This window comes from Bombus flavifrons, chromosome 1 (genome assembly GCF_040668555.2).
Source record: "Bombus flavifrons isolate JBK064 chromosome 1, iyBomFlav1_principal, whole genome shotgun sequence".
NCBI lineage: Eukaryota > Metazoa > Arthropoda > Insecta > Hymenoptera > Apidae > Bombus > Bombus flavifrons.
In genome coordinates this window covers 15,016,250-15,043,001 of record NC_138442.1, presented here as the reverse complement: position 1 = coordinate 15,043,001, position 26,752 = coordinate 15,016,250, and the positions used below count along the sequence as shown (strand labels likewise).

General features: G+C 43.5%; 1 protein-coding gene across 3 annotated transcripts in view; it reads right to left on the bottom strand.

Moving 5' to 3' along the window:
- The window catches only part of LOC138178073 (Krueppel-like factor 6), a 275,863-nt gene that overhangs the window by 72,608 nt on the left and 176,503 nt on the right, over positions 1-26,752 (bottom strand). The gene's annotated exons all lie outside the window — the stretch shown is intronic.

Below are 26,752 nucleotides of genomic sequence, written 5' to 3'. Positions count from 1 at the left end.
ATCCTTTTCGCTTCGCATCGCGACTACTGAATGGAATAATGACAGGTTTTGGTGAAAGCTTCGAGCTGGTGACGTTCGATCATCGAACAAATGCAGTTTGGTGGCGTGCGTGTCGATCACATTACTGTCATTACTGTCAACACTGGCGTGGACGGATGAACGTTTCGGATGAAAATGATGCGATTTAACACTTCACTTTGCCAGGTCACCGCCATAAGGATCCTTTTTCCAGTTGAGGAGGTAACAGAATTCCTAAAAACGCGCGATATGGATGAAATCGCGAATTTTTGACGCAGTATCGGATATTGCAATAAAATTAAATCCGTATTCTACCTGGTATTAATAAAAGTTTGAAAATTATATTAATATTTGACGTAATAGTAAAACATAATAATAAACATAGCATGTAACTTAATGGGAAATCGTGTAGAAAATATAGATGTTCGAGTTGAATATATTTTGTTCAGAAATTGTTGAATAGTTCTTCCATGGAATTGCATTGTATTCTTTTCTTTAAAAAAGTATGTAATCGATTCTTACAGAAGATACCAACAGAGCGCGATGTATGAATTAAAATAAACTTTCCGCCGCGTTACCCTGTTCTTTTCACTCCCCCGCGTTTACATTTCGCCGCTTTAACTGAATAACTTTCCTTTTTCCCACAATTCTTTCCTGCAGTCTTCCGTGTCTCGTGATACATTTACAGTTAATGCAAATGTGAAAAGGGATCCGTTGGCTTCTTCTTTACAATACAATTTCATTTCTCGCAGTCGTTTCTCCTAGCCGAGCCACGACCAAGGAATATCAATATAATATTTCCAATATAGAATACACTATTCGATTGTGCGGGGTCAATGGTATCTTTTCTATTGTTATCCGGCGTTATTAGAAATTATCTCTTCGCCTTGAAACGCCAAGTTGGCAAAAAGGAAATCACACCGCGATTCTTCTTTCAAAGCAGATTTTAGTTTTCCTTCCTTCTTCTCGATATAAATAATTTTGTTTGTAATATGGAAAAATATAATCTTTCGGAAATGAAATTTAAATTATGACATAGAAAATCTGCAGTATCTTTTGAACTTTCTTTATTTAAATTCTAAATATTTCTTTTAGACGATGCTCGTTCGTCGTTAGGAATATGCACAGCAAACAAGTATATTCTTACCATTTTATTTGGCTTGTGTAACGACTGTGTTATACCAAGCACAGAAAAGGAAACAAATTGAACCGCGTAGAAGGAAGAAAAAGGCGAGTATGTTTATCGAGATTCCAGTTGAAGATTGAAACGCGGCTGATGGAATCTCGGACGTGACCAACCGACTAATGTTATTTTACTCCTCTCGCGAATCGCACATGACTCTCCTCGCAGAATTAGAAACACCATTAGCTAGCTTGAATTTCACACTGACATAGTTGACTTGGTCAGTAGGCCATGATCTACATTTTCCTTCCAAGATCAATTAAAGTGTCTAACAGATTGCACTCTAATCACTCCTTTCCCACTTTCGCTTATCAACTCTGTCAAAATACCGATATGTCTCGTATCAAATAACTATAAAACTAATTGTAGCCTCGTTAAAAGTTTTACTATTATTGTACGATAGAACTCTATTTCTCTGAATTCATCAGATGACAAACTATTTGCGAAATTAATCGGGATTTAATTCAAGCAAAATTTCTTTCACACTCATTACGCGGTCAAACTGGCGACTGTTGAGAGGAAGCCAAAGTTTGACTGCGCTTTCAAACATTTCATCAGCACATGGTGCGAGCAGCTACTTTGAGACGCGATCTCTCGTTTCGCTCGAGGTGCAAATTGGTCGAAGACCCGTCCGCTTATCAGTATCAGAGCGTAATCATGGTCCGAGCCGAGCTTCCTCTAATTATTAATTAACATTTCGCGTTGAACGGCTAGCTGGCCATCTATTAATCGTGTGGCACGGCTGCCCGAGTCGATCGTTCGAGAAAGCGGCAAAAATAATTTGCGCTCGGAGCTGGGTAAAGGTAACGAAAGAGCGAAGCGAACTTCTTTCTCCGTTCTCGAGTTCCTTTCACGAAGAGAAATAACGAGTGCCCTGTGAAAAGGAAGGCCGTGAAAAGCCCGCTGGCCCCGGCTGCTGTTGCCCGTGTACACGCACCTAATGCGATGGTAACGCGCGATCAAAGGCTTGAAAGGGGCCGCGTGTTTTCTCGAATTAGGCCGTGAATGCATGCCAGCCTACTTTGATTAGGAGACTGCCGAAGAAAGAACGGCTTGTTGCGCCCGTGCACGGTATCCTTGGCCCCGTCGGCGTCCCTTTTCTTCCCATGTTTGCCGTCTTTCTTCGCCATGTTCATGGCTCGAAGAAAATGAATTACACCGACGTTCTACCCAACAGTTTATTCTTATTAACCGACTTACCAAGTATCGCGAATTTCTTGAGAATTCTCGGAAGGGGAGTGTATAAATAATTCGAGTATATTCGCGACGAGTCAAAATAATGCAAGACGAAATATTATTTCTTGGCGCGAATCATTCAAAATGTTCTAGCCGAAGAGTTCGAAGTGAGAATGAAATTTGATTAAATTGCAAAATTCCTCATCAACACCCTGAAATCTGTGACACAACGAAGGAACGAGCGGGCAAACAATGTCCAACAAATTGTAAGAACTGACCGAACGAAATTACAGTCCCCTAGTTCGATCTACCCTCCTGTTAGCCGGTTCCGTGAAGGCTATCGACGGCGAACGTATAGAGAAACGCACACGAGAAAGGGAAGACATCGAGGTATCTTCGAGCAACGAACGTGAACCGGTTGAAGAAGAGAGGAGAGGGCCGTAGTAGGCCGTGCACATCCTCAGACTGTGTAATCTGTCGTCATGGCGACGCGGGCAAAGCCTCTCGGCGCCTTTCCTTCTGAATTATTTACGGGCACCGTCTCCACGAGGACGGTGTCACGGCTCGAGGACAGACCCCGGTTGACCTGGATTGCGATCAGAGACACCGAAAGTCACTTTTTCCTATCTTACGATTGCTACTAACGGGATCGTGAGAGGGTGGACCGACGTTCCTCGTCAGAAAGGGGGAGCCTTTTTCTATTTCGTTGGCATTCCTAAGTAGCCAGAGTTTATCGAGAATCGTGGCACGCTTGGGGGATTAGAATTCGACCCGAAATCGAGTCGAGACTTCGCCCGTGAGCATCGAGTGGCTTTTATCAGACACTGCTAATGGGATCTCGTTGAACCGTTTTTTTCGAAAGGGATGAAGAAGCGAATCAACGAGTTACGAGTCGGAAATAATGGATTGAAATTATTCGACGCGTGGTACGCGAAATCGAATAATCTCGCGTCCGATGGAAAAACGTTGATTTTAATTGGAAAACATCGGCCCCGGTTTCCCGGGGATGGTTCGCGATAAAAAATACGTATTAAAATCAATTTTTACAGAGATTACGGATTGCCAGGACGAGAGTGCTCGCCGGTACTTTTCTATGGTTGATGAAATAATAACGAGAAACACGAGATATTTCCAAGTAATGAAGAGTTATGCGGTTGTTGGTAATTTATAAGCGATATCGGCGGCTGATCGATGACACTTCCACGTCGTTGCTCATCGTTACGTGGACCGATATTATTTGTCGGGATTCTATTTGTCTCCGTCTGACAATATTAATTTAACATCCTATTAATATTGCGAGCATTAATTTATGTTGGTCATTGTCGGTCGACTGTCGTTTGCCGAATGCGTGTATATACCACCGCATTTATGGACGCACGCGTACGCCACTGAAAGCGTCCGCAAATGCGTTTAGAAATTAATGTCCTATGTGCCTTCGTGCATCTCTTACTCGAAAGAAACCCTACATTTCCCCGAACCTTCGTTCACCAGGCAGTAAAACAGAAAACAACACTAAACTCCGATAGACTCGAGTGTAACATACTACTATTTACTTTACACTTCTACTACTTTTGTTTCCAACATTTTTCGCAGGCCGTTTGCCATTGATCTTCCACTTTCGTTCGAACACGCTGCGGCAAAAATTACCAAGAAACGCCATGAAAGGACGCTGTATCGCGTAATAGCCGTCCCCTTTTCGTTCGAAAGTCGAGCCGTGCCACTCCACACCGTTGCTTTACGCTCAAACCAGCTCTCTGTCCACCCTCGTCGATTTCACCGTGTTCGATACCGAAATAACTTCATGGCCCGGATGAAAAGCTGTAAAAAAATTCAACAAGAACTGCAATTCGATCCTCGGACTGTCATCCCCGGCAGCTGCAACGCGGACAAAGCGACGCGAATCGCGTTTTAATTACTCTCATTCCTGATACTTTTTGAGTCTTTCTGCCACGCGGCAACTTTCACTCGAAGATATTTCAAACTTCCGTTTAATTAACCCGACCCTCTCAGCGCTGCCCCTCGGGGACACCGTTGGCGACGTTGACTACCGTTCGCAGGAATTAGTTTCATTTTTCAGGGCGTACGCGACAACGGCTGCAACAAGGAATCGCATTATCTCGCCTGACATTTACTCGAACGGAAGAAGCTCTCTCGCTGTATTATTGTAATTGATTCCTCCAGGATCTGCAAGAGAGGCAGCAGTGTCAGGATCGAAGGCACGCAGAGGGAGGGTAAGTCGATTATCGAGACTCGGTCGATAAGGCAAAGAAGAACGCCTAGCGTTCGGACAGATTTACGTCTGCCTCGATAAACCTTCGAGATTAAGAGTGCCGAGTTCTTTCTCTCTTTTCCCTTCTCTTCCATTCCCTCCGCCAGTTGCCTTCCTTTCTTTCTAGTTCCCTTCCGCCTGATCCAGACCGAACGAAACTTTATTTCGAAATCCATGGAGCACGCTCGGTCGTGATGAAACCATATATACTGCACCAGATACGCATCAGCCGGCATTACGGAAACATTACGGAATGATCGATTTTTCGCGGTCCTGTTTTTTTTCCACGGAATAGCCTCGAAAGAGAGCCGTGTGCTAGGGAGCGAGCAGTGTCACGCACGATCCGCCAACAGATAAACGTGCTTCGACGATTTCAGACCTGTGCTCCGACCTCTGATTCGAGGGATGAAAAAGAGATCGAAACTTCTTGCGACAGAGTCTATCGTACGTGGAGATAAGAACGAAGTTCAGGCTTTGTGAAGGAGGGTCACTCTTTGGTGATTCTATATTATGAAATTATCTTTCCTTTATATACAGAAAGATCTTACTTCATCTTTATTATCGTTTTTTCATCTATTGTTAGAATGTTTAGATATATCTTAAGTCCGAAAAGGTTATTCCTCTTTTTAACTGTGTTACACCAAATTATACTAAAGTATCGCGTCTTTCAAGGGGTCAAATTTTACATGACATTATCATCCATCCTTTGCATAGAACTTTAGAGGGACACGACAACTGGATCTTGTGACGTTATTATTCGCAAAAATTGTTCGAGAAGTGCGTTCTCGCGTAACGTCTTTCTTAATATTGGCCCGTCTCGTTGGAGAACTTTGGGAAATGATGTGCCGCCATTGAAACAATATCATCGATTAAAAAAGAAAAAAGAAAAAAAAATAGAAGAGAGAGGAACGAAGGAAAGAGGAATAATAATAGCGAAACGTTAAAACGTTAAAATATAACGGGGGAATGCGAGCCACTCTTGAAACCGGCGGCCACGCCGGAGGGGAGTGAGTTTTCGGAAGCGCGCGGGCGCGGTAAACGAAAATGTTTTCAATATTTCCAGCGGCGATAAAACTCAATCGATGGAAATCAAGTACCCTCGGAACGGGCTGCGTCACGAGTCGCCGAAAGTATTGCACACAGAGGATAAAAGCATGCAATTAGAGAAATTGCAGTTCACCCCGCTTTCCTGGCGGTGACGGTGGCTGTGTGCGCGCCCGTGCACGCGTGCACGACCGAGTTTATCGCACATCAATCCGAATAATGGTGTATCGATGCAATGCGTTTTTCAAGTGCGTCGATACTCGTTTCGAGCACGCATCTCGCGTGTGGAAACAATGGGAACGAACAAATAAAGAAAAAAAAGTGGAATAGAAAAAATAAAACGAGATGCAAACCGGGGGAAAAAATTGGATACCTACGGAATCATATTCGAGCGGGACGCGTTCGCTACGCGCTTGTTCCGAGCGAATCTCATCGATTCCAACGTGTATTTACATATCGTTCGAACAGTCGGCAGAATCGAATTCGCGTCTTTCGACCGAGTCTTTGACAGCAAATAATAGTACTTGCCCGCTGCGAAAATAAACCGAAATCAATATTATTGCTGGTGAAATTTATTTCCAGCCTTTACATACATACTTATCGATAAATACGTTGAACACAATTGGTGTTTAAAGTCGGGAAACTCAAATCTCGATAGCAGGCGCAAGACGTGATGTTTATCGAAGCGTAGAAACTGTGTACGATGTTGGATCGTAGGGAGTAGAAAATTTGGGCGATATCAGGGAAGTAGCCCTTAATTTCTGTGGTCGTTCTTCGCTCGCGGTTACGCTGTTGTTTCAACCGCATGGCTAATGAAATCTTCCGCCTTTCGCCTCGGCTATCAGCGTCGCGTCTCTCCAGGGTATTCATCGGTAATTCGCTTCAGATGGTATCTTTAAATAGAGGTCGTGTCTCTGTAAAGACGCGCGACAAGGAAAAAGCTTGGAACGTTTACGGTGGATAGGATAAAAGATCTTCGCACGAGGATTTTTTGCGCGATCGCCACAGCTTCTTGCGGAAAGATCGTTAATTTCTTGCCGACTCTTGAAAGTTTGTGGTACATGCCGTCTTCTTTTTTTTTTTTTTTTTTGTTAGCAAATTCAACGAAAGATTTAGTGAACGTTGTGGAAAAAGGCACAAAGACAATGGTAAAACATGATTAGGTTTATGACTCAGATTCTTCGGCGACTTTATCAATTTACGTGATTTCCATAAGTTGCGTAAGCATTCGGTCGGTTCGATGCAAATGTCTAAGGTTGCGTTTGAAATTTATTGAATATTCGAAGATTACGCTGTTCCCCACATGCTGTCTATTTATATACTTCCAAGCCGCGTGGCAGAATTCACGATTATAGACTCTGAAATGCGTGAAACTTAGACTATGAATAACCGCAAGTATGTATGGAACAAGAGGTTACCTCCGCCTAGGAATAACAGCAAGAATCGCGATAGCTTTCAAAAGCGCAAAAGCAAACGAGAACTCTTTGGTCTTTCGAACTACAAATCTTTTACGCGTTCCTATTCACCAACCTTTTATTCTATATTCACTTCTGCAAGTATAAAAACTATGCCACCCTCTTATCTTTCATTTCGACGAATGAACACCCTACGTTCCCTATCGCGCTAAGAAACCATTCCCCATTCCCGCGCAAACGACGTAATCATTTCGCTAGTACGTTCTACGTTTATCTCCGAGTAAGTAAGTACCGTCAGTAGTTTGCATTCCACTGAAAACTCCTTCTTTTTGGGCGCGCCATGGATAGACGACGACCGAGGTCGAGGTCACCGCCGATGAGGATAGTCTTTTGCGCACCAACGGTAACGAACGACGTCGTAACGACGTCGTTCCTGAGATATACAGACGTCTTGGCCTCGAGTACGTTCATTTTACCCCCACCCCTCACTGGTCTCGCGATTATAGCACAGTGACGCGTGGATATATCGGGGGTTGTCGGTTTATAAGTCGAGCTCCTGCATACCTAGCGCTCTTGGTCCTCTTTTCTCCGATGACTGGACTCGATCTGCAGTCCCGTACGACCCGTTCTCCACTATGAACCGACCCTAAAGAATCGCCCCATTAACGCGATTTATGGCCAGCCAGACTTCGAAATAAAATATCTATCCGGCCCTCGCTCGCCCTCCTCTATATGCGTGCAGCTGACTCTGTCAGAGCCACAGGGGAATGTTACAGGTCAACCGACAACAGCAAAAGTCTGGTCACGGGAATGCGAACCGCCATTGCGTATGATTTTCGGAGCTGCCGTCGGGGAGAACATCCGTCCATCCCGACTACGCCGGAATCGCTGCCGTAATGTGCTGATCACGTATCGATGATGAATGTTAATTAGCGAAATTACGACTACCGGTTGCATGGCCGATCGCAACGTCCATGTAACGAATCTTTGTGCATCATGGCCGAAGGATATTTGCCTTGGTAATTGTCGTCATCGAACAGTCGATACATAACCCTAGTATCTCCCTCTTAGTCTTTTCAGAAAATTCTCTAAGACAGGGGTTGAACGAAATAAAACACCTCTTATATGTTTTGTATGTTATAAATGTATATGACACATATTTTAACCCTAATTAGCTTCTGTGTCGGATTAAGAAAAAAATTTCAGTCGTAGATAAAAACTCGACAAATCCGTACAGGAAACTAGAAAACCAAAAGAGCCCCTTCAATTCTTGTGACGCAGCAGCACGGAACCGCGTGTAAAACCGCTAAGTGCAATTTCATCGGATGCATCGTTGGTGCACAGCGAGGCCTTTCAACGAGACGTTCGACAATGCCTTTAATCAACAATAATTCTACGCACATGGAGGGTCCCGGCGAGGGATTTCAAGGGGGAGGGAGCGAGTTGGGAGGCGAATAGAGGTGGGGGTACGATCGAGGTCCGCGTTACGTTTTCTCTCTGTTCCCTGCGGACCTGCGTCCAGGAGCTTCCGCCAGGGGAAACCGTCCACTGGAAAATTAACACTGTCGGGATTTTCGTCCGATACGTCGCCCCCGATCCATTCGCGACGCTGTGCCACCCCCGCGCTACCCCTTTTCCTTTCTCTCTCTAGCTCTACGTGTTCCCCCCTGCGCTGTACTTGCCCGCCATTGCCGGGCGAATTTATTTCTTCCGTCAGTGATTCCTCTCCATGCCACGTTGCGCACGTGCATTATACGCGTACGCGGACCCCGCCGTTTCTGAAAACGGAAACAGCCGCGCCCAGTAAGCTGGAAATTATTTTGGGCGCCGGTATTACCATGAGAATGTGCCGTTGATTTTGACGACGGTGTTGTACGACGATGGCCAAGAGGGAACGCGATTTCAACGAGTTTGACTTTAATAGAACGATGTTATAATCATTCTTAACTCTGTTATATCGTATCTATACATAATCCCCTATAATAATGTAGTGGAGAACTGTCTACGTCCGGTAATCATGAAAATAAGTAAAGGAAAATATGATTTTATTGACATAACAACCGCTCCAAACAAGTTCGGATCTGCTACTAAATTGTCTTGGTATTTCTGTACCAGAAAATTATCTGGGAACATAAATAACAAAGAGCTATCATCTTGTAGGAATAACTAAAACAAACATAAGTGGAGGATGCTGTACGTTGTTATAGGACTCCAAGGTTAAGAGAAACCACGGGGAAAGATGTTTAATTCTTATGAGAAAAATGGTACAATATGTCATAATTTTTAGAAAAATGGTTGAATTGTTATAAGTATTCTCACATCACTGAGTCCTATTGAGTCCTATTATAAAGGCAAGTACGTAACCGGTTTTAAAAATAGTAGTTAATTTATTCTTTTTCAGACTTCAATATAATTGTACTTATCGTTAAAAGGAAACCTGCCTCGGAAGAATTAAGTAATTTCTACGTCTGAATTATTTTAAACCACATGCCTCGTCTATAAAAAAGTAGTCCAAAGAGTCGCATATCTTTCAATTGAATCCAAATTCGAGCTAAAGTAACATTCTCCCTATCCAGTGGGGTGGCAAAACAAATTTCCGACATTCGAATGATCGTGTAGCTCTTTTATTTAGCTTCCTTCCCCCAACGCCGTGACCCCGTCGACTTCCACCATTTATTTAACTTCCGGGCTAAGCCGAGGCGCACCGGATGGAAAGCGACGGATCGTGAAAGATGGAGAGCAACGATTACGCTGCGCAGGCTAAGCGTACGCACGTGTCGGTCACGTACAAAGCACGTAAATACGAGAGAGCCGACGATTTCGGCAGCTGGGGAAACAACGGGAACCCTTTTGCCTCGTTTCCGGATTTCCCTGTCCCTTGAACCGATCCGCACTGCGTTTACACGCTGCTCGAACGCGAACAAAGACGCGAACAGGAAATCGTTCGCGAGATCTCTTCCTATTCCCGAACAACCCTCGTCGAGCATTGTCGTTCGACTAATGTAACACAATCATCATTAAGATCATTGAACTAGGGAACCAGAGATATTTCTCCTTCTTTCTCTAGATTTTTCCATTTTTGGTTATAAAAGCTAAGGCACGATAAGGTTATTTAAGTCAGAAGGATATTCGCGAGCCAAATAATTTACTTTGTAATTCGCCAAATTTGGTTAAAGACAATTTTTTAACCATCTATATTCGAAAACATTGAAATTGTTTATTTAATCTTCTTCTCCAATATGTTTCGTGAGTGAAGGATGATGTGTTCTATTTTCTTTCGTGGTGCAAGAGTTGGTAAAGAAACGATTAACGAGTTCCGTGGATTTACAAGAGACGAGGACTACGAGTCTGTTATGAAATATTATACAAGAAGTTTGTGAACTATCCGTGTTCTCGTTGATACTAGTTCAACGTTGATGAATGGTCTTGTTCTTACTAACTACAATGAGTTCTTCGAATTTCCTTAACAATTAATTTCACTTTGTGCGAAATAAGCACTTTACACATAGCAAATTTTAATCTATTCCTCTGAAAATTATTTTTTATTCGGTATTATATATGATATTTATTTAAAATATGAGCCATTCGTAAAGTGTAGTAGAATCTTATCTAATTTCGCGCAAACGTATCAGACAGCTATCCAAAGTAATATACTGTTGCCTTCAAAGCGCGAGTGTCGTTGCTCTATAGCTGTGTATGCATTAATCATAAATACCGCCTCGACTACTTGAAGACGCAGTGTCACGTTGCCTCCAGTGCTTTGCTGGCAGTTATGCCTCGCAGGTAAATTCGATGACTCAACCGAATCAATCGACTCTGCTTAAACCACACGTGTTTCTACTTTGGAAATGTTAGGCAATAAAATTCCAACCGCCTAATTCACCAAACCCGTACTAATAATTCAAAGCACATTTGGCCAATAAATAATTTGTTTGCTCTTTTCAATATACACGATCTTCGCTATCCGTGTCCTTACGTTCTTAGAATACCGAAAAGTTTGAATATTTCGACAAATTGTTGTTCAGCAGATTCAAATATTTACAGGGCTAGGAATACGTTTCCTAAGAGATCATAAATCGAACGCTGGTCGCAAAATCGGATCACCGACGAATCTGATACGGTATCGGATCCTTCGAAACTACGAATGACCGACGAAGGCGGACGCGAAAACCCTACGAGATCGAATGGGAGATGGGAAGAGCGGAGAAAGAGGCGGAGGAGAAGCCAGACGTTGTACACAAGGGAAATAACATGCTTCGTCAACAGTGCTGCTGTAACTAATGGATATTCTGGCGGAATAGAGTGGAGAAATGGACGGTCCACCTCCGCACGAACAAGCTCACCATCCGGAATGCGCTGCTCCTCGTTATATCAACGACGTCACGGCTGCTGAAATTTACGAATCTCGCGTCTGCGACAGGCATCCCCCGTTCACGAAGCTACACACGCCGCGAGATTGCTTTGGAGCACGTGCAGAGCCTCGACGAGAAGGGAACTCGTGGACGGGTTAAGACATGCCGATTGCATTACCGCCAATGCGCGGGTAACACCGACTCGCTAGAAATTGGTTCTCTCGTTGACAAACGGAGGGAGTCAGACATTGGACTGCGGAACGAATATGGTCACCGTGTAGCCTTTCTTTGCAGGGAGATTGCGTTTTCGACTTGTTTACTGGGTTAACTGTTGACCAGAAACTTCTGTAATAGGTCCAAATCAATTTTAAATAGATTGATTTTGGCTTTTACGGATGTAAATATGATATAATTTATTTGTAAGACAAATGAAACAGTATGTAGTGGTAGGAGATTCTTACATAAGATGTTGGAGAATTGGCTGATGTCCAAGCAAGTGATTTGAATGATAAGTTAACCTATTTCCTCTTATTTATGGGCTCAAGGAAGCTAAAATGCGTACTGTGAACGACAACAGGATTGATGTCGCCTTTTATGGTGATACGGAATCAAAAAATTGAGAAAAATAATACAAATTTCTTCGACAGATGATAGTAATTTCACAATTTAGTGGACTGAGTCTCAACATTAGACCGAGCAGCGTTTAAACTAAATATAAATCGCACTAGACTAAACATTCAATCGAATATTCACGACGCTTCAGTAGATCTACTGGCTCGAAAAACCTACCGGTTGAACGAGGAATTGTTTTTGTCGGCGATTCAAGGAAAGCGCGCGGCGGCGTCATGTTTGCGTTTTTTGGTCAAATGCAGACTTTCGTTCGGAGCCCTATTTACTCAAACTCGGAGCGTAGAAATTTTCGACCGACCGCAATCCAGCCTCTGCATCTGCATAGGATCGACGTCGAAACAGGCTAAAAGAAAACGGACAAACAGACAGAAGAAACGATCGAAGAAATTACTCGCGAAGCATTCGGTAGCGGGTATGGATCCAGCAAAGCTGATCTGGGGTAAGGGAAACAGAGAGAGGAAGGGCACAACGTACCATTCGTATCCACCAACGTATTCCTTCCTTTCGTTCTTTACCTCGAGTAACGAGTACGCGCAATCGTTTAACTTTCCCTGAAGAAAAACACGTATCCAGGCTTCTCGTCGTTCTCCTTTGCCCAGCTCGCTCCATCAATTATTCCCGTTAGAAGCGCGGCTCTCGCGCTTCACCGCACGTGCAATTTCTTACAGAGATATTTAAGTTGACCCTCTCATCTTTTGATATCCGGCAAACGGTTGATTAATTCATCTTTTATTGCTGGGAGAATTTTCTATGTTGTGAAAATGTTACTGAAGCATTACGAAGTAATGCTAAAATGGTGATATTTTTTGTACATATTGTAAATTAAATGCTTTTCACTACTGTTGTCCTGATAAATTAAATAAATTACGAAAAATTTTATTTTATTCAATATCCCCAAATATTCCCAAAAATAATAAAATTATAAAAAGTATATTTATTGATAATCGTAGCGTAAACGGGATGGCAGGTACGGTCGTATTACGGAAGGAAAACTGGGAGAAACGAAGACGAACGGAATATCCCGATCGCGTCCCCGTGGTTTCGAGGTTAGGTCGGCTCATTCACGACGAGCTGGCACGTCGAAAGTCGTTCGGCTTTCAGCCGGCTGGCGCGTACGGGAGTAGACCGCGCAGTCGTGGACTTTTACTTTCCAGCCCTTACGAGGCCGCTTGTTCTCATCAGCGCCGGTGAATGGCGCGCCGCCTCTTACACCGGCGTCGCTGCCGCCGCCACCGTCGCCGCCATTGTGCGAATATGAAATCGATAGAATCGCGTGTACACGCGGCATTATCCACCTGCCGGCTGCAGAAGATCTGGCGCCGACCAGGCTCCCCTTTCTTCGTCCTTATCGATATATCCCTCGTAATTCGGACGATCGATTGCGACAGCCTCGAGTCGAAACCCTTTCGTAGTGCCCGAAGGGCATGTACGTTAGACCTCAACCGAGTTTAGCGACTGCTCGTTGCCAGAGGAAGATAAATCCTAGCGGAGACGCCTAGAATTGACGTCTCTCAGCATCTTAAGTAAGAAGAATTTATGCTTTTTTTAAGGAAATTAAATGGAAGAAGAGAAATGTATCTTAAAACTTTCAATTTTGAAGTGTCCGTAAAAATTCAGTATAAGAATGAGTCATTTATTAAGATTAGCATATTACTATTTTATAAGACTAATAGCTAACTTGAAAAAAAAGAAAATTTAGTATTCTTAGTTATATCACTCTTCTTATTAAACCATCAAAATGCTTCAAGTCGTTTTCTGTTCCGCGAAAATTAGTCTTCGACTGAAATCTTTTCATGCTTGAAATTAGCGACGCGTGCAGTGGTAAAGGCGGTTAATAGCCAGACGAACGTCATAAATTACGCGGCAATGAAATTCCAGCGACGTAACGACAAATAACGAGGGGCAGGGTCGAGAAGGAGTGCCCTTCCTAGATGAAAAACCAAAAAATAGAAACAGGGAGAGAGAGGGAGAGAGGGAGAGAGAGAGAGAAGAAAAATATAGCGTCTAGTGTGTAAACGTAAGGGACATTTGTACCTGTCAGTAATCGCATTTATCTTCGCCGGTGTCGCCCGTTATGAAGGATCGCCCTGTTCGTTTGACAGAAAAATTTTTCGAAAACAAACATGTTGTATCTATGTATCGCGAATACGTGCGCGTACACGCCGGTGTACGAGGAATTTATCACAAAATAATGTATCCATTTGTCAAAATTAACGCGTCGATAAATCTCGACGATGGTAACTTCCGCGTTCCGAAGAAAAAAGGGAAGAAAAGTTGGAAGAAAAAGAAAGAAATGGTCGTGCACTACGTGAAGGAAGACGTTCCATCGCAAGGGAGAAGCTCGCATTACGCGGATACGTCCAGTTACAGATATTTATTGCATTAATCACAGGCAAGCCACGGTTACGAGCTAAACGATCGAGCCACGAAAGCTTCGAGTCGTTGGTTGTTTTTCCGGGAATTACGACCGTCCAGGCCCGGCTCTAATCCAATTCCCAGGTTAGTTTAAGCGAACCCCTCGGCGTACACGCGATGGAATCGCAGAACTGCGGACGTTTCGAGCAACCCCTCGCGCGTAACGCGACTCGTTCCCATGTTTCTCGCGTGTTACGCGTCGCTCTCCCTTGAAAACTTTCAACCGAGGAGAAGTTTCACGTGGACTCGTCGTGTTTCAATCGTTCTTTTTTTCCTCTCTCGTTTCCCTGTTTCTTGGAGAACAGTTAGAAAAAGAGCGGGGTATTGCCGTTAAACCAATTTGCTTCGTAGGATTTCGTCGTGTTTATTTTAGTTTTTACTTCGAGGCGGTCTATGGATAAAAAGAAGACAGACCCCCATGTTATTTCAATGAGTCAGAGAATGTTCGAATGGAAATTGTTCGACTAGAGAGCTTTGGTTAATTTAAAAATGTCGAGTGTTTAAAGTTTCAAGTATATTTAAAGCATATTTGTTAAAAAAAGATAGGAAAGTCACAAAATATTCTCTGGTGCAATTTCTATCGGCGGTCTGGAAAGAGGAAACGGAAATAATTGAACCATAACGTCACCTGGAGAACGTTTTAAAAAGTTTTAAGTAGCCCCTTGTACAGCACCACGTTGCACTCTGTGACTTCACCCCCCCCCCCCTATTAGGGTATTCCAACTTATAAATGATATATAGCATCGTAGCCGGCGGCACAGCGCTTATATTAAAAGTTTATCTTCCTCTAGAAATTTCACGATGTGAATTGACTTGTGACTAATCGGATGAGAAACTTGTTCGAACAATGCCCTGACGCCGGAAGTTTCATCGGCTTCTCGGCGAGGAGCAACCTTGAAATGTGTTTTATATCGACGGTCGGAAGGCAACTAGTCTTTTTGAAATTTCGCGAAAATGTATGAGAAAGTTGCGCGAGAGATATTATCAGGGAAAGAAACGATAAAGAACCATTAACTGCTTATTTAAGTTCAAACCTTTGAAATGTTATGTATTTGAAAAATTGAAATTTTGAACAATTAAAAACTAAATTAAAAACTGAATTTGAAACTTCAAACGTTCCAAAATTTAAAAAATTATAGATTTAAAACTTCGATATTTAATTCAAATGCGAAGTTTTGAATATAAATAATGAGCAGATCGCGATGAAAATTCCTGAGCTGCGATCAATCCATTATACTTGAGGCAACAACCCTGCAATGTAAATGCAATTTCCTGGTTCTGAACGATAAAAACGGGTTTCCATGGGAAAATCTATCATAATAGCAGAGTACTTGAGTTCAGGTTAATCTGTTCGAGGATTAGTTCATCATATACGGTTACGTGGAACGTACAGTAACGATGCAAAGCGTTCGAACGGTCGGCAAATGGAACCGTATGACCTACCACAACGAGCTGTAACCTGTGCCATAACGGTTGTATTCCATAACTTACGATCCATACGTAAGATTTAGCTAAACCATTAAAGGAATCGTAACTCTAAACTATCAAACTTTCGAGACGTTTAATTACCAATTCTTACGAGAAATATTCCTAAACGTATCCGCTCTTTCACCCGAATAACATGAAAACTCAACATGACACATTCTCATCTATATACGATGTAGCTTTATTTTCTAAATATCTTATTCAATATTAAACTTGTTTCATCGAAAACGAAAAAACGAACGCCAGCATAAATTCGCCCGAACTTCACCAATTCGACTTCCGCGGACAATTAATAAAACTCGCGACATGCATATGCATGGCGGCGTGCTTTAGCAAAGTTCGACCCTCCGCGTTCCTGTTCCATATTCACGCGAGCCAGGACTACTTCGAATGTCGCCCACGGTCGACAATTTCGCGGGGTCGACTTGGTCGATTCGTCGGTTTCTGGATACGACAGCGGCTGAATGCCGCGGGAAACAGTCGGCACGATCGATCGCTTTCGTGTAGACTTATGACTTTCCATTTCTTACGCTCGATGCGATTGTAGAATCGCGTCGGGGAATGTTTATCGGGCGTTGGTGACGTTGAAGAGTTGTAAAAAAGGTAAAAAACGAGGTGAAAAGAGAAAGAAGGAGCGAAACCCATGCCGGAGGGCCTGTCTCGCGGAATTCGATGGCAGGATTCTTCTCGTGGCAGCTCTGACTTTTTAATCCTGCCTTCGACCGTTCGTAGATAACGCTGGAAAATACCACTCGCCCCTGTCTGTACCCCTGGAACCGTGAAATGTGAGCGTTCCCGATATCGTCCAATTTATCCTTCACCAGAGAGAAAGAATCCGAAACTCGTCTGTGAAATATCCGCGCAAAATGTGTCGTATTTAGTGATTCCTTTGTTTTTCGATGTGAATAGTCGTTTGTCAGCAGTCACAGATTTTTATTCGATAATTTTTGGAGGAGTTTGATAAATGGTTATTGAAAAGTATGGTTGAAGTGAAGTATTCTAGATAGTATTTTCAGGGCGGAACGCTGGAACAAAAGATTGGTTTCAGCGTCGTGGAACGTGACGTGAACGAGGTGGATGATGTCGCATGCAGTTGCATCGACGTGTCGGAAAGCGGATTCGCTCGGATACCAAACATTCCTCATTAAAACTATTTACATAAGCTCCGTGGCATAATAAGATCAAAGAGATTTCGCACCCTTCTAAGCCGCGAATCTTCTCTGCCAGTCACTTACAACTTCATAGCTTGACTAAGTTAAGCTATAAGTTAACGGTGAAGCTCGAACGTTTTCCACGAAACGATTACTTTAACGTCGATCTCGTTCCTCTCGTTGCAATCTCAAGGGAATTTCTAAATTAAAAAAATTTCGGCGAAGCACCTGAGCGACGCTAATGAAAATGATCGTTGTACCATCCTGCTGATAGTCTCGTTATCCACACTTGACCGCGTTTAATATCGAAGTTTCCAAGAAAAGAACGGGAACTGTCGGGGATCAAGAAGGATCAGAGAAGAACGCTTTGCCCGAGGAATAAATGACGCGAGAACAGCACGAGATTCGTCGTTCTGATTGTACCTTGGACTACGAGGAACAGAGCGGTGGACGACCATATTGGCAATCTCGCGATTCTCTGCGTCACTGGTGTCTATCTTTGGACATAACCCCGTATAGAGAAAGCGCCAGTTCGCCTGGATCTATTAAATCTAATCCCGAACCCTCAAGAGCCCCTAAGATAGTTTCAGCTCTTCTGACCTGGAAGTGAAATAAATCGCGGGAAACTTCTATATCTAGCGAGTCTAGGGGTCGTGGATCTAAAATAAAAGAGCCCTACGGTATCTAATGTTATTCTTCTTCTTCGTGCCATTCTAGCTGAACAAAGAAATCCCATTCCCCAAAGAAAAGGTTCTTGCATTAATTTTCGATAATGTGAACGTTCCTTTTCTTTTCTCTTTCCTTAAGTTTCCTCAATTAAGAATTCCAAGTCCTCTTGACTGCTGGATTTCAATGTAAAATTCCATCGAAGAAACCGAAAATGAGCAATCGACTCGCGAAAAAACCGGAAGCATCCGCCGGTAAATCAAACGTCGAATTACTCCAGACCATCGGAGCCTCTTGTCTTTAAAGTTTCAACCGGGAGTAGACGACCGGGGGATTCAGTCGGATCCGTTGAACCTATAATCCCGGGCCCTTTCTGTCCCTAAGACGATAGCAATTCTGGCTTCCTTGACCCGGAAATTCGCCAGTTCCCGCGGGACTTCCAGATCCTTCTTTACCACCGCTAAGCACAGAGCGAGAGAAAGAGAAAGAGAGAGAGAGAGAGAGAGAGAGAGAGAGAGAGCCCGTACCCGGGACGTTTCGGGATCGTGGAGAAAGCGGGTCGGAGCCAGAGAGAAGGAGCTCACTTGGCAACGAGCACTTCGTCTTCCGCGGCGCGGAAAGGCTCGTGGAAAAGCGGGATCGGCTGAGAACAAAAGCGCAGGAACGGCTCTGAAGGAGCCACTCTGGGCTATTTTCACGCGTGAATCGTTCCTTCCGTATGTACGGGCTGAAACACTCGCATTTCACCTCGTGGAGAATCGTACGAACGCCGCTGCTCTCACGAGATCCCTCGGATATCCGCTTGGCTACGAATTACTTCAGCCAATGTAGCGAGCTGCACGTGGCGGCCTGAATTCTACCAGTTCAACTGGTTCCTGCCTCAAAGACAGGAAACTGATTTCGTGGAACATTTGAATAATGTAATTGCAGTTTAAAATTCAAGTTCGAACGCACACTTTTCCGAAATACCATGTAAACTTCGATTTCCATAAGTATCCAACGTGAGTGCAATAAAAATTGCATACCGTGCGAATCATTTACCAGTCACGAGCGCGACGTAACGATAAATAAATATGCACATACGGAACGAGCCGAAGTATCTGCAACAATATCGTTCCAGGAGAAATCCGCTCGATATTTTCACCCTTCCAAATGCAAGTCTCCCAAGAGAAGAACATTCGAAGGAGGCTTTTATGGACAAAGAAACTTTGCGCGAACAAGCATAAAAAATCACGCTTGACTTCTGCATAGTGTACAGCTGGAGAGAAAACGATCGATTGTAACTTGCAACGATTTATGGTCCGTAAAATGTCCAAGACCCAGTACTTGATAATATTTAGTAATTGCAACAAATCTCTGTTTAGGTTTCACCTCTTTATTCGCGTTAATAAAAATAGGAATTTTCATAAATATCCGCCATCTACTAATTATGTATCCTGATAAATAAAACTAGTATTCCTGTGATACCTTTCTCTTTAGATCTGTATAGTACAATGTAGAATAACACAGTTGGCCCGCCTTTTCGTGCAGAATTCCTAGAATCCATCGGTGGTTTCACCCTTACTAGCCGGAGAATTCAAGCGGAAGAGGCGGTGCGATCGTTCGCGTGTAATTTCAATCAGCTGTTCGAGTACACGCGAGACAGCGAGCGGTCCGCGCACATACAGGGTGAACCCCTTGCGCCAAATGCATTTTTCATGGCAACGAAGGCCTGCTGACAAACACGGAGGCGGGAGTGGACGAAGGGTGGTACCGATGAGAGGCTTCGAGCACCGTAGAGTTCTGCGGTCTCTGGATTATCCGCCGCTGACAGATGAATGCCAACGTCCGACCGGCTTGATTGGCATCCTCCGTGTTCCGCCAGTTCTCCCGAACGAAAAATATTTTATAAACGCACGGGTAATTGACGCGCGAAGCCGGCGTTTTCGCGGATTTATCCGGCATTGGCTTATCCTCGTTCTCGCCACCCTTCGCGTCGAATTTTCACGCCTATCGGCCGGCTTCTCGCCATCTAGTCGGTTTCTTTTTTTGCATGTCTGCTACATTTCCGTACATCTTTTTCGGTTATTTTCCTCTCGACGAGAAAGTTTATACGTATATTTATATATGTTTCGAATGGTGCGTTATTTTCTTCGCGGGAAAACTCGAAAATTTCAAGAGTGATTTTATCGAATTTATTAATTCTGTAATGTTATAGTGCAGCTGCCTTTCATCCACGTTTCCGACCAATGGTTACGATTTCGTTACGTAGAAAATTTTTGCGACTACTTCATACAACGAAACTCCATAATACAAAGTTATTGCTTCTTCGATCTTCGATTCGTCTTTCGTCGCGACAATCTTTGACCGGCGGCACCGGCTTTAATGGCCGCTTAGATCTGCACCGTCGACGCTATCCACAGCACAATTTCAGCGGAAATGCCGCTATTACGTGCATCTGGCTACGTTCGAGCCAGTCCCGCGTCTGAGAATTGACTTACGGTTAAACATAACCCGTGACCCGTGTATGCGATCGGGCAACGTAATGTTACCTGTGTTATCGTTTGTCGAACTTGTTACATAAGGATCGCCTTACATTCCAAAGCAGTGTATCTGATATTTTTATTAGACTCCATGGATCAACTTTAATAGATATAATTCGGATTCTGAACGCGTTTCCTGGACCAATTTTATCAAAAACCATCTAAATTTTACGACACGTAACTAATGAAAGATAGAAAGTCATAGTTGTTAACATAAAAATTATTGAAAATTGTATCAATTTTAGATACGAAGAAACGAAGAAACTAACTTCGATCCTTTCGATCGAACAAGCCAAGTTACTCCTTTCACAAGGCGAATCCATCAGAAATAATCTACCAATCACTGTTCCGTTCAGTGAATCCGCGAGCCCTGCAGGTTGCCGTTTCCCCTGATCGATGCAAATTCGAGTTTCACCCCTGTCACGTTGGCAGGCAATAAAACGAATACAAAAGAAAACAGAACACGAGAGGAACTAAGAACGGTGATCAGAACGAGGGTGGAGGGTGAAACGCGTCCGGTGGAGTTCGAAATTCGTCGGCTAGCATTTCATTTCGCTCGATAACCGAAGTTATCTCTTTTCCGGATCGGAAGCGCGTCCCGGTCCATCGCGGTCACCCGATTTCGCCGGAATATCGGGACTGATAGGCCCCGGCGTCGCATTACCATAAATATCAAAGGCAGGACTGCTGCTCGGAATGGAACGGTCGCCGAAGGGCAAATTGTAACGTAGGACGTAGGAGTTCTCGCTTCGAGTTGCCAACTTACGAGTACGCCGGGATTACGATGCAGTTTCTACGAGTGCGCCAAGAGGGAGGGCTTGAGAGCTGGAGGGTGAACCGGGAAGAACAAGAGGGTGAAAGATGGAAGGAGAGAACGAGAAAGAGTAAGAGAGGTGGAGTCGCCGTGGAGGCGGTCGAGTCGCGCGTCGCTATTATTTACGGGGCAAGTTGCAAAGTGAGAAAAATTACGTTGGCCCGGCAGCCTTGCCGAGACAACGCAACGGTGCTTTATGCCGCAAGGGTCGACGCGTATATCGCGCGCTCGCTGCGAGCGGACCGGCTGTCGAGAATGTTTACGAGTGTTCAGCTTCGCTGAGAACGAAACGCACTGAGATTACACTGTCTGCGACACTGCACCGTGTCTATGATCTTGTACATTTGTCGAGCCTTTATGCGTATACACAGGCTTGTTTACTGGCTTTACGCAGGATTGGCGCGTATTTCTGATATGGTGTTGCAGAATTAGCGAGTTACATGTAATATAGAAACGATGAATAATAGAGAATAAAATTTGCGCATGACTGCTTTCTACGGCTAAGAAAGATCTTGTGATTTAATTTCAGAAATTCACTGTTATAATTCCAAATGTAAAAACAATGGATTCTGAGATTCTAGAACCATTTACATTTTCATAATCTAATCTCAGAGCATACTTCCCTGTAAAATCACTTGTTTTCAATGAAACCCTCATTTGCTTCAAATTAACCATTCATGGAAACTTAAATCGGTGGATGAATAAAGATTCCAAGAATTTTCAGTTTGTCACGGAGATTCGATGCAATTAACCAACCACGAAAAAGGTACCGTGCAATTTAAAATGTCGTAAGAACGTCCGTGGCTATTAACTTCTAATTCCTTGTGTTATTACGACTCGCAAGCACGCGGTATCCTTAAGCGGGTTTCCGTGTGCACACGGAAGACAAGATTGCCGCCGTCCTCGCGTAATTATGCGAGCTTAATGAGAGGAAAATGAAAAGCCGTTGCCAGCCAGGGCACGCTAATTTTCTAATATGTTTGAGAGCGGCTCCTCCTAAGACGACGTTAAATTTGCGAACTCGAGCAAGAAAGACGATGGAATACGTGCGCGCTAATTGTTGTTACATCGAGGCGTCAGCCCGCCAGTGGAATGGGAAACCCATAATCAGACACCTCGGGGCTCAACTCCTGCGCCGTGAGTTTAGAATATGAAATTGTTTATACACTTTATGAATGGCAAACGATTTAATGGTGCATCTAATTTAATAGAAAAAAATAAAAAATCCTACAAAATGAGAAAAAATTGATCGTTGCTGATAATTATCGTCTAGTGTACAAAAAAAGAACAACAGCTACTATTTTGCCTTTCTCTTGTATTAAGAATTTTAAATTTCGATAGAGATTTATTTTAATTATTTATAGAGTAACTGAAGTTCGACTTAGAAAGCACAGTCTACATTTTACATAAAAAAATTAACATATGAAAATTAATTTTAAAACTACTCTTTGACACTTTGATTAATTTCCAACAATTTACACGTTTGTAGCTTGTTCCACTGGATGGACCGTTTAATTCGACGATAATTTAATAAACAGCGATTCCAGCGGCCGATTTCCGCTCGTCGACTGAATTAAATCGATCGATAAGCACTGATTGACCCCTTCGGTTTCAGAGGTGGGGGGAAAAAAGCGGAACGATCGAGTGTGCACGTCGAGGTATAAATAACACCGTGTCGGTTCCGACCCTCCTTTTTACCGTATTCTGGCCTACCAAACGATCTCGCGTGCTAATTTTAATTTATCGTTCCCGGTGGAAAAATAGAGGACGATCTCGCGCGCTTCCGACCCGTTATTTGGAACATCGTCGGATCAATGTATCCGCCGGATCCAGCTTCGCCGATTCTCGTTCACCGTGCCAAAATTCTCCGTCAGCCGATGGAAGCGGCAAAAAGCGAGAGAGGAAAACGCGCGTCGACGGTCGCGCGATTAAAGCATCGTTAGCATCGATTAGCCTCGCTAAATTCAACTTTGTCACGGTTTTTCGCGCTACAAAATCACTGTAGAACCAGTTCATACACATTTTGTCGAGTTTAATTAAAAACGATTCTTCCTAAATCGAACGAGAAAGTACCGGAGACTCGAGAGGAAGTACCGCTAAACTTCTACTGAAAGAGTGCCACTTTCAGCAGCCACTTTTGAAAGGGCGGCACGAAGTCATGGCTTTCTGGACCATTTCGTTTCCCCACCTCCTCGTTCCAGTTTCCTCTCGTGTTCACCGAAAATCCTTAGAAGAAACTCACGCGAAGGTGCCCAGGAACAATTTCCTCCGATCCAGAGCGAATGAGAGTGCTTACGGTTCATTTCGCGCGTGTCTGCCAGGTTTGGCTGTCTAATTTCTATCCAAATCCGACCGTTATCGCAAAAATTCCCTTTTTCCTCGACGTAATCCACGGAATATGCGTAACCAGCAGCTATCTTGCGTCGCATAAATTCCAAATTTCCCGCGTCGACCACAAGAAACATCGCGCGAGCCATAACTCGTTGAGAACCGGCGAAAATACGTGGAACCAGTCCACGATTCTCGGACGAAGGAAAAACAACATTGTCCTTGTTTAATCCCTCGACTGACCGCTGTAAATCTCCGGATACGGTAAAGCAGCCGAGTCCCGGGGAAACCTGGATCGGGTGCGTGCAGTCGGAATATGGGAAAGCACGGTAAATTCAAAGGAGAGCGCCGTATATTCTGTAACCTTTAACGCAATTAAGTTGAAATTCAGGGGTGTGCACGTGGCCGCACCGTGTGCTTTTAACCAAATGGTCCTAGCGAGCAAACAGCGCGGCGAAACGTCTACGCTTATGCAAAAGTGGCGAGTAATTTGTGCCCGTTTTTCCTGCGAGGAAGAAGCTGCTTGGCAAGGCCTGCAAATGCTCACCAATCTGTTCGCAGTATCGTTGCATAACGCCGCTGCAAAAAATGTGGTGCAGTTTCCGCGTTTTTTCCGAAGACCTATCGTTTCTTTTTTTTTTCTTCCCCCTCTTTCCGTTTCTTTCTTTCCGTGTTTTTTGCAGGTTACGTAGCGCGATATATAGGATATCCGGGGTCACAGGGAGTCCGTAAGAACGATTCGATGAATATAAATGGTACGCGAGAGATGCGAATTCATAGAGAGGCGTGTCGTAATTTTTTGATGCGCACCTGCATGTTTTATGGATCAGTGAATCCGTGATGCTATCGTTTTAATGGTGCTGAAATCGATGAAGTTTTTCTTTAAACGCGGTTAATTTTGCATCGAGCTTGGCCACTGATCTGCTATAAATTACTTTTGTACATTATCTGTTGGTCAATACATTTTAGCTACTGCAAGAAATGCCACGATCGAAATAAAATTAAGCGTCCGCCACTGAAAGGTTAACCGATCGATTTTCGATATTCCGGGCTAAAATCAATTACCGTTTCAATTTAAATGACGTAGAAAGCGGTGAAGTTAAAATTAGAATCATTTGTAAGTCCTCGTCCAAAGACCCATTGGTAAAACCAATGCACGAATGATCTTTGATTCAGATACAGGCTTGGCTCAGTATCAAAGCGAACGATCGTTCCTTTTATCCGGCGGAACACCCGTTATCGCCCTTAATACCCGTGTAGCAACATACGAAGAGGAAAATTACAGTTTCGCACTGATACACAGCAATGAAAATCTCGGAAAGGAGGCGATTCTTAGTCATGGCCACGTGCGCTCGTCGATACGAGAGTGGCAAAGAAATGAGCAGGCGTTCATCCATGGTCGTTTGCGTTCCTTCTCCGGTTGTAAATGTTTAACTTGGAAGAAAAGGGGGCGAAAGATAACGTGGATTCGCCGTTTGTACGTTAAACACATCCGCTGAAAGGAAAGGTGCTCTTAGACTCGGTTTATCTTCTCGCACGCTCGATCGTAGAATCTCTGCCATGTATCATTGCGTATACCATTGTGCGTACCACTATACTTGCGTACTATGAGATCGGATTGCCGTGGTTCTTCGAATAACAAAAGTCTGCCTTTTTATTTTTTACGATAAGAACGGTACGAAGTAGCGAAAGATCACAAAATACTCTACAGAAATATGCAAGTATAAAGAGAGAAAGATAAAATGTATAAAACGACGAAGGAAGAAGAAAATTTGCACTCGATGCAGTCTTGAAAATTTATCGTTTGCGACTTTTCTAATAGGGTTCGCGAAGGACGCGCCGGAAGCGACGCCATGTTTCTTTGTTCCCCTTGGAGAGTGTATTTATAGCACCGCTGAAAAGGAACATCGAAATTCGGTGCGCACCAATGAAATACGAATCTGTCGGAAAATGGCCGCACAAGTAGCCATCGTTACGAACCGGAAAAGGCCAGCTACGTGTTTGGAAGTGCATGGTCATATGATAGCTTCCATATACTTGTTTCGAAACAACAATGGATCCGCGCATCCGGAATATGCAAATCGCGTACGAAGGTTTGGACCTTTTCGTTGGTTATTGTTAATGGATTTCGATAAACAATATCGAATGAATTATAGAGTTTACATGAAATATCGTTACGTTTATAATTACGTTAAATCAGAATCAAATACACGCTGCTCGGACAAACGTGATCTGTATATGACGGCCACTAGAATTAAATGCAAAAGTTTATTCGTTTTTGGAACGTTTAATTTTGGAATGACTGACTCTAATGAGACGTCGCTATGAACTTCGAACGTAGTCTGAAAATTTAGACACGTGATAATGGAGGAATGTAAATTTCGCGGTAGACAAGCGTCAAGCGGCCAACGACTAATTTCACACTTCGCGGATCGAATTCGAGCGTCACATTTTATCCATGTCATGACTCTTTCATAACCGTGTGTCGCAAAATCATAATTCTCCCATGCTTGCTGATTTTCAAAAAATTTCACCTCTTCCATGAAAAACTTTCATACATTTTTCAAATGTTCCCGACCTTCCATCTAATTATTAAACTAACTCGAATCGTAATGTTGGAAAGTTCGTACCCTATAGAAACTCGCGTTTCAGTCAGGTCCTGGAGGTCTTACTCCAGTCGCGATTCATACTAATCATCGCATTAACGAAAACACTTACAGCGTTCCGTGAAGATTACAGTCTCCCTGAAATATCAAAATTGCAGCATCCCATTGATCTTCGCAGTTATTATTCATGCCCGTGTTGAAACCAGAAGCTCACGGAATATTCTCGAGCCTTGTGAAAGCAACAATTCGGTACGAAGTCTCCAAGTTACACGCTCTTCAAAGAGCGATTTTGCAACTGGTGCTAATTGAAACGAGGCTCGAGCATCGCGCTTTTGTTTCCGAAAAAGAGTCACCCTGTCGCTTGCAATTTACGAAAGATCGTTTCAACTACGTATATAGCGAGCTTAATAGATAAATTTGTGAACTCTATTTCATTTTCCTAAGAATCTTAGTCTTACACATAGAATGTACAAAGCACGTATTTTCAAACGTATATAGTAAGTTCTTTAACTCTTTCCAACCCCTGAGTATGTGCTTCATTCCTACGATCCAACTATTTAGGATGCATCGTCTAATAGATCAAAACGTACAAACGTACACAAAGCAAGACAAACTCAAGCGTAAAGATTGTAAACGCGTACGTATCCTAAGGAATGCGTCTCGTATGTGCACGTTACG